The sequence below is a fragment of the Ctenocephalides felis genome, unplaced genomic scaffold, assembly GCF_003426905.1.
Source record: "Ctenocephalides felis isolate EL2017-DRISC unplaced genomic scaffold, ASM342690v1 CF-g0.4_SCAFFOLD_01604, whole genome shotgun sequence".
NCBI classification, from domain to species: domain Eukaryota; kingdom Metazoa; phylum Arthropoda; class Insecta; order Siphonaptera; family Pulicidae; genus Ctenocephalides; species Ctenocephalides felis.
In genome coordinates, this window is record NW_020537758.1 from 31,301,356 (window position 1) to 31,316,308 (window position 14,953).

Genomic DNA, 14,953 nt, shown 5'->3' on the forward strand with positions numbered 1-14,953 from the left:
TTTCAAACTTTCTAAGAAACAACTTTTTGCCACATTTCACACATAAATAATTCCTTTGCTTGAGAGCTTCTACCTGCACTTCTCTTCATTTTCGTACCTCGTACTCATCATGACTAGTTTCATATATCATTTTACCATGCAACAATACATCACGTAGGTAATTTGATAATATTCAAGTTGTAAAAAAACTATTGCCCTTAGCGATGGGTTTGGAAATGATAAATAGATTGTGACAAAATAAAACGATTAAATATGACACGAAAATTGAATAGTTCACAAAGTATGAAACCTTACTTGCAGTTACTTTAAAATATAATTTGAATTTAGTTATGTATTTGTTGTTCTTATTTTGCATTTATCTGGTACTAGATATATAAGTATTGCCAGCAAACAAACATTTCCAATCAAACTCTATGAATACTCGACAGTTCGTATCAAAACACGCATATCGCCGTATGTGCACATATGATATAAAGGGCTGCATTATAGTTTCACAACAAAGCCCTTATTAATAACAGCATGGCACTAACAAGGCAACAAACTCTGTTGTAAAATTTTGTATTTTAACAATCACATATGTATCATTTTCGACAACTGTTGAGCCATTATTTTTATTATTTCACTATATGGTGTAAAATATTGCAAATTTGTGGTTTCAAATATTACGAAAAAATCATTTATCGTAAAGTTTTTCACTCAACAATTGAGAATTTCAAGTCTATACACGAATTCTGTCAGAGGCGCACGCGATGTTGGGACTCCAATTGGAATCGCATAATTGAATTCTCTTAACCGGGCATATGTTGTCAGTGGTTCTTGTTCGCACACCGTCCCCTTGCTATTATTCACTGTTCTGGTTAGAATTCTAAAACGTATTTCAGTCTGTATCTTTATTATAGTAAGAGTTTTAAGTTAGAATTTTCTGCGTTTGCTACAAATTCATAAATATTTATTTTTTGTGCGTATAAACTTTTTGAGAATAAAGCAACATAAAGTAACAATAACATATTACCTTTTTTTGTTTTCAAAAGTTTTTAAATTTTTATTGCCGTTTTTTTTCATGTTGCTCGCGTACTGTCTATTACTTTCATAGCAATATAATTACCAATCTTTCACGATGAACTATACTTCGACACCGTAATAGTAGGAGTAATATAAAAATGAAATACAAAAAAGCTTGTGTTCATCGCGCGAATTACCTTGAATACGAGGGTACTACAAAAGCTGCAAACCGCTTGATTTTTGTTCACACACGTGCTCACATGAACATGTGTGCGTTAATTACACGAATAGAGAAATCCTGATGTATATTTTTACGGGGACATGTTGGAGCAAAAATATAGACAACTAAGTAGTAAATTACTAAGTACGCACACATAATGCATGATCGTTGCTAAAATTAAAACTAGTATATATTGTTATTTTGATTATAAATATTTTCTCTATTTATCGTAAATATGGATTTCCTAAACACAACCGAATAATCTATGTACCTCGAATTATCATAAATTATAATTTAAGCAATGTTTTGGATAATTCATTACGCGGTTTTCATTGCATTTTGTTATAATGCAGTATGCGAATATGTGATATGCGATATTGGATGAACAATTCGACGGAAACAGTTCAGCATATATACAGAACCGAAAACAATTAATATTGCATCCTCCCATCCCGGCTGTCCAACGTGACATAGAACTTTGAAATGGAATAAATAATTCGCTTTACTAAACCAAAGGTTTATTGCGCATTGCGTGGACGAATGCTTGCGTTTATTGAGTGTAGATCGATGAAAAATTCAATCAAATTTTAATTATATTGAATAAATCTTAAGAAAGTTAATGAAAAATATCCATATTAATTATTTCATTTCAATTGAAATATGCTAATGCAAGTTAATGGCGTAGTGTATATTGTATAGTTGTATATATTTCTCTTTTTTATTACTTCACATATACATATATGAAAATATCAGGTCTGTATTCCAGCCAAACTTTCAAATACAACACGTAATTTAGTGTAATAATTTCATATTACATATAAGAATACTGACGCTACCAAGTATCATAAATACTGATTTCATCCCGAGCTTGTCCATATTTAACGTACTTTGCACCCTTTGCTTCTTTCATATAAACATCTCAAGTTTATTGTAACCCCGCCCCAAATCATAATCTTTGATTTTCCTCGCGGCGGCAGCTGGAAAAAATATGATGATTCGAAATGTACGCACGAAACAGAAAAACCGAAGCCGTATTTTCTAGCCGAGAAGTGAATAATCGTAAAAAATTCACCCAACACCCCATGGAGGCGCGGTTCAGAAGGAGTAGACCGAAGACCTAGCCAGGCCAGCAGAAGATTTCCTCGTATGTACTGACATTAATGGAATCCCGTATCGTATCGAAACGAAATGCTGCTTTATGGTTTTCAAGTTTTTTTTCCTTTATTCGCGCATGTGTCCGTGTGTATTGTCAGTTGAGGCGACGTCGGTATATGTAGGCACAAACTTCGTGTTACATGTTTGATAAGGGGGTCGTATGAAAGGATCGTACGGAAATATTTTATTGGGGTTAAAGAAAATGTAGTCTGATGCGAAGAAAAAAGAAGAAAGAAAATTCTTTGCGCTCTTGTATGGCCGAAACGTGCTCAATACCATGCGGTGGATGCTGTTGTGTTAAATCAGTAACAAAAAATATCACTTGAATTTTTCCAAGCAATTAAAAGTATTGCTATAAAATCAATATCATTGACTGTATAAATAATATATTATAATACACATATTATATACAATATACATTGATTACATAAAGAAAATCGGCAACGCAATTTTCATGTAAACTTAATAATACCGCTAAATCTGAAACGATGTTTGAGGCACCCGATAACAGAGCATTATAAACAATCAGGAATGCTGATGTTTGCTGATATTTTGCATAACATTATAGCACTTATATATAAGGAGACGAAGGTATGAAACATTCATCATCCCGCACACAGTCAGTCGAGGAGTTTGTACAATGAGTGCAAACATTTGATAACGAGAAGAACAAACACAGCAGAATTCGCGCGAATTGAATAAAAACAAATTGTGTTCGGTGCTTCTCTAGCTTATAGATTATTATTGTGTTATTCACGGTCGCGCAATCACGTCATCGACGCATTTAAAGAATTTCGGGTAAATCTGTCGAACGTCTAAAACGAATTCTATTGTTTAACGAAACAATAAGTTGAACAAATACACTGAGAAAAATATTTCCATTAAAAATTATGTTAATGTATTTGAACTTTGTCATGCTCGTGTTGAATTATCTAAATTACTGAATGTAGAAAACAAACAGTGGACAATCTATTTTTTGCTGTTTTGACTTTGTGTATAGAGTATCAGCAAGCTCAAAAGGATCACAATTACCATTGTTTCTTGTTTGTGATCATAAATACAAAACTGTGGTCGCTGCGGCTTTTTAACACATCGATATAGGTCTTATTTTCCAAACCAGAATGCTCTCGATATCAGCAACATATATCAAGATGTCTGTGTTATATCATATTGTTATTGAAAAAAATCTCATAAAGTAGAAGCCACAAGTTTCCTCGGTCAAGACGAGAACAAGACGAAAGCAAAAATAACGATTCGTACGTTCGGCTTTTTACATCCCCACAAGATTTTTTCGTTAGAGGCGAAAACATCATCAAACATTTGTTTTGCGATAGTTTTTTACTTATCATGCTGGGATTTCAACAAACAAATAAACGCCCGCCGCCACCTTGTTTCTTAGTGGAGTTTTGTGGTTTACATTTATAAGAAAAACAAACCTTGAAGATTTACATTCACACGGGGAGATGTGAAACTTATCACCCTAAAAAGATGTTGGTCGGTTTTATATTATAGGCTATAAAGTTTAACAAAAAATAGTTGTTTAGGATAGAAGGCTTTCCAAGAATAGAGTTGTAGATTATAAAGGTAAATGCGGATTCATTTACAAATAGTAATTTAATTAGAATTAACATATTAAGCAATTCTCTCCATCAACTCGTACATGCTTAACAACTTAAAGCTCTTTGTCCAGTACATTGAAAGCTTCTAAGTTTAGGTTTGAGTTACCACAATTACATCAAAACAAAGGAAATGCGTACATAAACAAACGCACAAATAGACACTGAACCCAAAGCGTTTTCGCTCAATTATATAATTTATTATGTCAATAAAAGGACGCGCGGTTTGTGGAATTTGATTGTCCTTGAAGCGGCGCCTCGCGTGTGTTGATTGTTTCTATTAGCGTTTCTCGACAGAACGACAGATAATGTATTCAGCCAGGGTTCCTTCTTCATTTCGACATCCTCGAATATAACTAATAAATCAAATGAAGAGAGCAAGCTTCCGATTTGAAGTTGATTTGTACGAAAATGACTGAAATTAATAGTTTGAAATTTAATTTGCCAATTAAGCTTTTCACAACATTGTGTTCATCCTGTCTTTATTTTTACGCAAATTATTTTATATGATGTGGTCTTAGAAAACAACTTTCTGCTACATGTGTTAATACAGTTTATAACAGTACCTAATTAAATATCTTATTTAATGGATAACTTTAGTAGCAATTAAACAATGTGCAAGGATTGCTTCGGAATCATTTGACCCGATTCCTCGTGTGAAGGATGGCAATTAAAATTCGTTTAATATCAGTTTACGAGCAGTATAAACAAGTCTTGTACGGTGACATAAATAACCCTTAACGATCGAGAAAATTCTTGCTCTTTAACAAATTGTCATTATCGCTTGTTGTGTTTTACTTGAAATATTTTTCAAGCCAAGCTTTACTCGGAAGTCTTTCCATAAATTGGGCATAAGCGGTCGATACAGGCATTCATGAATATATTTTAATAGATGGAAATAAATTGAAATTCACGTGATATTATTTATTATTGTTTATCATTAATTAAGAAGTTAGTTTTATATATTATATATGTATATATAATTTAATATAAAATTAATCACAGTTCAAAAATAACAAACTAGTGCACTCGAACCCGAACAACGAGTGTTTTATTCTGATATGTTCGCATATTAAACACAAAATTAATTTTATTACGTAAATATCCAATCCAATCGCAGTTTTCGTTTAATTAAACTGAATATGCATAGTCCCATAAAACGCATTATTTAATGTGTATATGCAATAGTAAATATCCGTTGCTAAAACATACTACAGTGAGCGAACAGTGGCACATGAATATGTTACAATAATTATACTGTGATATCCTAAATTTGCAACAACTGGAATTGTTTGCTCTTATTATCATTGCGTATGCAATTTGACCCGTTTATGAACGAGAAACGAGAATTATTATTAAGTTTAGGAAAAAGTACTATGAATTTTAAATCCAACAAGTATGAAACTAATGGACATACCATATGCTCAACTGGATTAGAACGTTCATTATCATCAATCGTCCAAGGTAGGTGTAGCACCCTTGCCACTGTTTTAAAAAAATTCTTCTTTCACTTGAAATGAAAACAATCACAATTCTAGACAGCGAACTAGTGCAAGATGAACTGGAAGTCTGATGAAGGAAATTTCTCATTGCTGGATCATTTCCGACGCGAATAAATTGCCATCGTTCGCCTGCGAGGCTGATTCAAATCATAACGCGATACCGTTATGCATTTCTATACAGAACAGGACGTCGTTCAAGATGAACAGACTTTTGTAGAAACGAATAGTCGAATGGGAATTGAAACTGATAAAATAATTGAAATAAGTGCGTGCACAGAACTTACCATGCACGAAATGCGATCAATCTAAAATAATTGCGACACCGCGGGCTCAGGATCGAGCGAAAGCAATTAGAAAACTAATAAGGAAGAATGCATATACTGCATTCTGGATTAGAAGATCAAAGTTTTAACTTTGTAATTAGATGAAACCTTTTCCTGAATGCCTTGAGATGTATTTTAAAATAATTTCACAATTATAAATATCATAATGTATTGGGGGATTTTTATCATCTGTATTCCATGCTTGCAAAAAGGTATGTTTGGTAAAAATATGATAATTATTCATTCAAGATTCCAATCAAAACCTTTTTTTTTTGTTTTGTGTACTTCAATGCAATTCATATAACATCAAGTATGATGATCATGCCTGCATACCTATATGTCTGTATTAATATATACTCAGTGTTCCATGTACGTCGTCAATCGTTAATTAAACCAGATTCGACAGAAACTGGTTCAAGTTTTTCTTTTGCATGTTTATCCCGTTCATTCGATTCAATTAAATGATGTAGGTATATTTTTTAATCATATTTTATTTGATATCGGACTATATTATATTTAAATGCGAATACATTCGCTGACGAGGTTGAGACTCGGAACGGATCTCGGATTTGCTTATTATAAATACTCGCAGCGTCCCTTCAATTACAGATATGTTGTTATTTGTATTAGAGACAGGCCTAGCAAACGGGCAATGAATAAATAAGTGAATTCACGGTGTACCTTCGGTTTTGAACAGGTTTGAAATGTCCATAAGATGTCTTAGGTTGAATGTTATATATAATTTATAAGATGCGCAATCCGAGCAGAAGCTTCTTCGCCTTTGTTTGGAGACTTCTTTTGATGAATGCTGAAAGAATGTCGTGTTATTGATTTGTATAAACCAAGACTGACTCAAGATTAAATAGTCGCTGAATGTTATTATGTAACTTGTTGTACAACGGAATTGTTTTGAATATTGTTGACGAACAAAAGTTTCATCAGAAGAGAGTGCACGAAATTGAATTGATCGTTATTCAATCTTCGTAGAATTTATTGTACGAAGATCAATTCATTTATCATTCTTCGACGCCTCGAGCATAAATATTGTTCTAGTAATAGTTTTATCGAAGGATAAGGAAGTTCATAAGCACTCATTTATGAATCTCCGAAACATAAATACTCATTTCGCAGAAATAGCGCAATGTTATCTTATCTAGACAATTACCGTCCGTGTCAAGCACTACGATAATTTTTACGTACGTGCTCTTATCACATTTTGTGTAAATATATTTAACAATATTTACAAATACATAAAATAGGCCACGACAATGAAAGATATAGATATGGATTATTTTCATCCGTTGTAATATAAATACTTTTACATGATTCATTCATATTTACATAAAATTGGTTGTAGTTATCAAAAATTCACCATATTTTGATTGCTTTATTTTCAAATTTATTGTCGAAGCTTATTTTATATCTTAGTTTTATCAAGTCACATTTTTAATGCCAACTCTCTTACTCGATGCGAAACAAAAGTTTTAGAGTTCACTTCATCCCGGAATTAGCGTAGACAAAGTCTATTTTACTTTCCGAAGCTAAACTTCGAGCAGATACATAAGTTTACGTATTGTTGGTATTATGAAGTATGACAATTATAATCGGTTAACTTATGAGCATAATGTCTTGCAAATGTTTTGATCATATAACTGTAATAATGCAAAATAAATATAGCATAAATTTACTGTATTAATTAAATGTTCAATAATGTAATTTTTATTTTCAGAAAGAAATTGGAAATTTCAGTTCATCGGCGTGACCTGTCATAGCCCACCAGCCTTCCTAAAAACCTAAGGTAAGATTTTTACAGTTGATGCTTATTATGAAATCGTTAATTCAAGGTCTCATGCTTACTTATTCGAACCCCTTTAAGCTTTTCATCTTTCATGACATTTTCCGGGCGCCCTCCGCATTGTACTTTAGCGTGTGCTTTTTTTCTGCCTTCTTGCGGCATCGCGACGCGATAAGTCACGTCCGCGGTATTAACAATGGCGTCGTATTTATACTCACGCCTTTCATGACAAATGACTGCTATTTCGTTTTATTTTACTTTATTTTATTTACCTCTGCTTCCTTGAAGCTATATAGCGCCGTCCCTTTAGAACAATGGTAATTATTGAACGCCTGGAAAGCTGTCGTGACGTCACTGCCCTGGTTCAAGCCGCGAGGCAGATTCTACCAAAGGATATCTATAAGCTCATGTTTCAAGAATAATTCAAAACCAAAAAATAATTATCTTCGAAAAGATTTATCAAAAGTTATATTTTACAGTATTTCTCTCTTATTTGATTTATTCGTGTATCTCGTGCATTTTGATTGTATCGGTTTGATTTAATACGCTGGAATGGGCATTACTATCTGATGCCATATTTTTGTAGAGACACAAAAAACGTCGCACTCCGTTCTGGATGACAAACTGTTAATGCTTTGTTTGTACGCTGTCTAGATTATTAAACGCCGTGAAATAAAGCATAAGTTATACGAGTTACTCGGTTAATTGCACGAATTTAAAACATTAGTCATTTTAATTTGCTTCATTACTTGTTCTTGGATTCCATACATAAGATCGTTTACAAAGACCTCTTTTTGCACAAGTTATGTACAATTCGAACTTTGATAAATATAATTTGTCATAAAGTTAATTGGAATTTTTAATATGATGCAAATGCTCCTGACGGTGCAGTATTGTTTTATGGAACGTGACAAATGCCAAACAAAGCTTTTACTTGGAATTTTATATAACGTTGTAACAATACTCGTCGCTAAAGAAATATGAGCATATTATTTTTAAAAGCTCCAGAGCGCAGCTTTTAACGACATTGATTTAATGAAATTATTGCTTACTCTTACGTCAATCAAACTTCTTTTTTCATTGTACATTTTGCTCAGATCGGCAACCAATTACGTGCAAAGTACTACGAATTTACATTTGTTTTACTTCGAAGCAACATCAATATATCATGTATTTAATTCAGACCATATTGTGAGTATGCTGTACAAGCTAACTTGTAAGATTACACTACATTCTCTGTTTTACGAAGGTCTATGCATATCAACGTTTGTGTTGCATTAAAATTCCATTGCGTATAAAGATATCGCATTCATCAATAGGAGGCACCATTTGGTTTCTGCATTAGCGGTCACTTTATGTCAAGTGCAATTGATCAATTGCACATTGAATGCAATAGTTTATACAGCGCCTTCTAATGCACTTGAAAATATATTCAATGATAAATATCATATCTAAATAATTCATGCATTTATAATTTTAAGATCGTTATCATTATTCAGTTTGTTAATTGTATTTTCTTTCGTTATCCAACACAAAATTGTATTACTATGTATAGGAATAATATAATATAATTTAACACCTAAGTTTTGTAAATATAGCCTTGTAATAAACCTTACAGATATTATCAATTACATATATAACAGCTATCATAATAATATCTTGGCATTCTCATAGACACTGGTGACATAACTAACATGCTGTTGTAATGTTGTACACATACCAAAGTGTGCAACTTGACGAGTATATAATAACACACAAAAACTATTACTTCATTTGAAATATAAAAGATCATGCCGTTTTATTGTCATTAATCACTTTAAGAGACGTTTAATACATCGCGAAGAACAATGGAGAGAACTTCTTCGCCCGATTGTCTTTATGCCGAGAGCTCAAATGACGGAAGAAAACATTGAATAATATTTGTTATCTATTATGAAATTGATTCAGTTCTTCGAGGTCTGCTCTTGATATGAAATGCATTCTCAACATCGTGCAATGTTTCGCTTATGAATTCTTGTTATCGCTTAATTTCATTTTGTTTTGATTTATTGCCTCTCGTCTGGAGTCAACAATAGACGGAACAATGCGTAATTGTAATTTATGAACGACTTATTTAATTAAATAATATTCGTTCTAGTTCGCGCTAATATTTTCTGCTGACAGTGCAGCATTAGCGTCTAATCCGAATTGTGCGATATATCGATGCTTTTCTGACGCAACCTCGTATCTCAGAAACTACTACTTTTCAGGAGAGACAAAAAACGTTTTATAACGAATTTTTGAACTGCTGTTAACAATTTTTTTTATAATTTTTAAAAACATTCAATCTTGTGACAATTATTTGAGACAAGTATGATATTACAAACAATTAATCATTATTTTTTCTTCAATTCTTTGAGATACGTGTTTGTCGCACGGAAAAAAATGTAACATACGTGGTTGCGTCATGCTGTTTTCAAATAAGAGTACATGAATAACTTTCTTCAATTGTTTTATTTTGAGAATCGATCAACTTTTTAAATAATTCTTAATAAAAAAAACAAACATTATTAAACTTGTGGTATATGTTAGTTTATAATTACGACAATATAGTATCTGGCCATAGTTTAGGTATTTCAATATCTAGGATATTTAGCTCTTTCATGGATTTATAATTTACTACTTTGTGATTATCATTTTTATTGTTACTTTTATTCTTTTTTGTTATTATTTCTTTATTTAATGATTTTTTATCTGCGGATGACACATTATCTAACTCTAAAAAATACAAAATTTAATTTCATTTATTGTCAGTAAGAATTGATAATTGTTTAATTTTTGTAGCTTACTGTGATATTTGTTCTCAACATAATAAAAATATAACTAGTGGTGCATGGCATCGTGCCTTTAAGCAAATTGGTGGAACTTTCCGTTCCGTAATTAAATAGAATCGAGGAATAATAAATGATTACAAATATATTATTGTACGTACTATAACTTTTGTTATTTGTATTTGAATGACAAAATATAAGAATAAACTGGACAACGACGTTTATATATGTTTACATAAAAAGTAAATAAAAGTAAAAAAAAACATATCTCATATATATTTCTAAGAATTATATAAACTAATTTGCAAATTTAAATTTATTTATTTGAAGTATATAAGAGAGTTTTAGAATTTTAGCTAGAATTAAAATTAAAATCCGAATCATTTTTCATATTTAAACAAAGAAATAATTGTAAATTTAAAAAAATGGACAAAAAAATTCTGCTTTCCTAAACTAATCGATTCTTTATACTGCAAAATGTTCATTGAATCACTCGGATCGGAAGCTTTGAAACGACTGGGCCTGTCTTTTCCAGAAACTAATCACCACGTCATCAATACAAATTGAATGTTTTTAAATAATTCAAATCGGATGCTCTGTTTTCTCAATAGGAAACGATTGTTTTTTGAAGGTTTCAAATCGGTTGATCTGTGCTCCCGAAAACGTGGACAAAAAATTATATCCACACACACACACGCACACAAACACATACATCCATTTTATTAAGGTATGTCAAGATATTCAGAAACCTCTGAAACGTTAAATATGCAAAAAGTTTCATTTTCAATTTTCGGAAAATTACTATAACTTGCGGTAAGTAAATAATAAATGTATTTATTAACTATCGTTCATTAAGTTTAAATAACAATTAACTTAATTGAATAATAATTTTTATTAGAAAGATTGAACTAAACAACATTGCTGACAGCGAAACTTGTTTATATACGCCACCATGTATTCTGAGATACGAGGTTGCGCATGGCACATTTTTCTGAATTGAGATACGTGATTGTATTTTTCTCAATAAAAATCGTTCGGTTGATTTTTTTTTTACAAAACTTCACAGATCTATGCGTCTATATTTAGTGATTGATTTTCCGATTAAAACTCAAAATCGTCAAAAATCGAGTTACGAGGTTGCGTCAGAAAAGCATCGATATTTCACTTGACCATTTCGATTCCCTGAAACTTCCATAAATCGTTTTCGCTAGTTTCACACGAATGCGCCTTGCTTTCCGCAAGATCATTGACTTATTCCTTTGGTGCCGAGCTTCTTCAGGGTGGCCACGGCCAGAAGTACTCATTCTCGGCCGAGAACAGTTCGTGTGCGCGTTCATCATGTTTACTCTGGCTGTGTGTACGTTTCCCGGTCATTAGAATCCCGCGTGACTGATTCGCAAGTTTGTTGTTGGCACGCCGCAGCCGGGCTACATGATATTCCCATCGCGCGCAAGAATGTGTTATGATTAGGTACACCTAGAAAGATTGCCGAGCGTGATTCCTCCAGGTTTAATTGTTTCATAATTATTCTTAAGCTAGCTAACAATTAACTTGCATTGTTTAACGATTCTTCACATGTTATGTATAATCATTTTGCACATGCGCTGAGTTGAATGCATTAAATTCGAATATCATACATCGCCACGTGACCAAGCTGTGTCAAATGTGTGTACAAATATCTTACATAATTGAACGCAATGTGCCAAGTAGGGCAATCAATATGTGAAGACTTGATATCGTTACAGTATGGCATTGGATAAAAGCAGTGGCATTTACATAATTGATTTTCAAAATGTATTGTATCGAGAAGATGATTAAATCTTCTTCAGCAACGCCTTTTATACATGTTTATATAAAATATTTTTAAATATTTTATGAAGTTTCATTGCTTCGGAAAAATCGAAATTAGAAAATATTGTACATTCAACGAAAAAGATTAAGAGGAAAATGGATGTCAATGGGATTGAGTGAGTTTTGTGCGTAATCAGACGATTCAGCCTGCTTATCCGAGCGTAGTATAATTCATTGTCAGCCCTGCTATTAAGGCACTCTACTGATTCATTGTACAAGGATTGTCAACGCCATTTCGTTTCGATTCGAACGAGCGCCTGAAATATAGGTTTTGTTTTGTTCAGTTCCACCCTCTACCCTTAGTTCACATACTGAGTTTTTACTTATTGATTTGCCATACACTGATTTGCGATAGATGATTTCCACTTCAGTTCAACTGTTAAACTTATGCACGTGCGTGAATAAACAAATACTAGGATTACGAATGAAATAGTTATAGTAAACGGAAATTAAATCCTGTGAAAAAATAAATCCAAACTCAAAGCATAATTTTTTCTCCACACAATACAAAGAGTCGCGCAGAAGTGTTCATTTTAATTCAGCTCTCATTTTAACACGTATGCAAATTATTAAAAACTCATTGTTCCGCAGCGATTATTTAAATCCTCACATAATTTCTATCAACAGTCCTCGCGTTTTATGTAATTGCATTAACATATGTATGTGCAAGGCGCAGAATCCTAAGGGATTTATTTATGAAGATACGCTTTGAGAGTATGACGTAAACATTCCCATTTAATGCAATTTGTTGAAATCTATTTAAATAAATATTAGATATGTTAATTATTCTATTTCTATATAATGAATCAATAGAACACTTTATGCGCGCACTTGAAACATAAATCGAGCCAATATGTAAATGTCAGCTTGGGGCAAAGTGTTCGAGAGTTTGTCGCGTTTTCAGAAATCTACAAGATAGTAGTTTTTTTCTTTGCGCAGCAGTAAAGTTGTACGGTTTCGGTAATAGTAAACGGCGGCATTGTACCTTCAGTAGCTGGAGAATCTGTACCTTGTCACAGCTTTCGTTTTGAATTCGGATGCGAAATGCGACGCTTTCGAAACTTCCTTGCAAACTCTAAACTTTTCTTTGGGTTGCGAATTCGAAACGTTAAAGGAAAAAGAAGATGGACTAAAAGGAGAGAGCCACTTAGTTATTTAAATAAGATTCGTGTAGCACTTTGTAAGAGCTTGAGCAATAACGACAGTATATTAAAAGCTTTCAATATAATTTTATACATTTATTTATTTATTTTATTTATTACAATTATTCTTAAATAGTGAATGGAAGAGAATTAAACACTTGTAAAAGATGCTATAAAATTACAGACGGAGTCAGTAGATTTTAAGTATCTGGAAGCACGTCCCTTTCGAGATACTCTTTCCGCATATGCGGATAAACTATTGCTCGGTACTAAAAAGCTACCGGCTTTGCGCCCTGTTTCAGGAAAGGACTGTCAGCAACGGAAATCGAAACACATAAAACACATACCGCTGACTCTGTGTATCAAAGATACTCCTAATCTTGTTTATAAATCGATTGATTCCACTTATCAGATAAGTTAAATTGCTCTTCTTTCGATGATAGTGTGAACGTTATCGGTAAAATAAAAAGTTAACTGGAGCACTTCTACTTGTAAATTTAATTATGTATAGGTGGAAATCATTTTGATGATGAGATGTTATGACATCAGAGTTCATTAGCTGGAATTTCTTCTTAGTCCAGCTTATTACTCCGAGCGAAGTGTTTTTCTTCTGAATTAACGTGCCAATTATACTAAATACAGTTCTTCTTGTTCCGCTTCGTTACGACCCACTTCAGTATTTTTTACCTTATTCAATTATAAACACCGCGTACTTTTTACATTTCTCGAGGTCAGCTATTTTGATATAATCTCGTTTTATTTACACAAATTTTCGTAAGTAATATTAAAGATTTTTGCATTCACTTTCATATCTATGCTCATCATTTTTTAAATTGATTCTTAAGGATAGTTTCATTGAAATAAACTTATAGTTTTTAAGATTGCTACTTGGAGTATCGATATAAATTTCCTTGATATTATCAAGCTATTTTCTCGTAGTTTATAAATCGATTGTGCAATTCGCAGTCGGATATGATTCAGCGTCTACTTTTGGGATCATTTACGTGCAGAACAGATGAGTATACCCTTTCTGTCTTCTGCTTGTATTCTTTGGCTCGCGCCATGCTAGTTGTTATGCATAACGCAAAGCACCCAGCAAGCATTTCCACGCTGCTGTATACTCCATGCTTCGAAGCGTTTGGTACTTGCAAGAGACGATTTTTCTAAAATTGAAAACGCTCCTTTCGTCAAATCGATTCCCTGGAACGCGATTTATGATGGAATTACGATTGTTTTTTTCTTTTCGTATTTAATCTTTATGAGAAACGTTCGTTTTATAACGAAATTGTTTACAATTCATTGTTTCAATTATACCTTCACCGTTCAACTAATCTTCTATGATCTAACAAATTTTACCATCACGGGAAAGTCTTATAAAATTTAAGAGAAATTTTAAACATGAGTTCTGTATACTAGTTAGCGCAAAATTACCCCTTTCATCTAGAAACTGAATGCGTGCATTAACAAAATTTGTTCATATGTCGGCGCGTGGATTTCAACGGTACAGTATCACATAAAGATAATCTTCATATCTCTC